The sequence below is a fragment of the Arachis ipaensis genome, chromosome B03, assembly GCF_000816755.2.
Source record: "Arachis ipaensis cultivar K30076 chromosome B03, Araip1.1, whole genome shotgun sequence".
NCBI classification, from domain to species: domain Eukaryota; kingdom Viridiplantae; phylum Streptophyta; class Magnoliopsida; order Fabales; family Fabaceae; genus Arachis; species Arachis ipaensis.
In genome coordinates, this window is record NC_029787.2 from 17817934 (window position 1) to 17818388 (window position 455).

Genomic DNA, 455 nt, shown 5'->3' on the forward strand with positions numbered 1-455 from the left:
ACAAGAAACAACGTATTTTTTGACGTCAAAAATCGACGGTCACCATTTTCGTCGCTTTTTAATAATATTATCGACAATTAAAGTGTCACTTTTATTAAATATGTAAAAATACAAAACTAATATTATCGACAGCCCCAAGCCGTTGATTTTAATAGATTTTTGAAAAATCAATACATTTAAAAGCGATCACTCGACGTCAATTTTGCCGTCGATTTTTAATATTATCGACAGTATTACCGTCGATTTGACCGTCAATTTTAACGATATTTCTTATAGTGTTAATAATAAAAACATATTGTAATAGTAAATAATAACATAACAATAATCACCAGGTAATACCACAACAACAACAGTAATAATAATAATCATAACTAACACGAACATTATATAGCAAAAATTTACTAATAACAACACAAATAAATCAAATTATTTATAATTAAAATAAAAAATATACA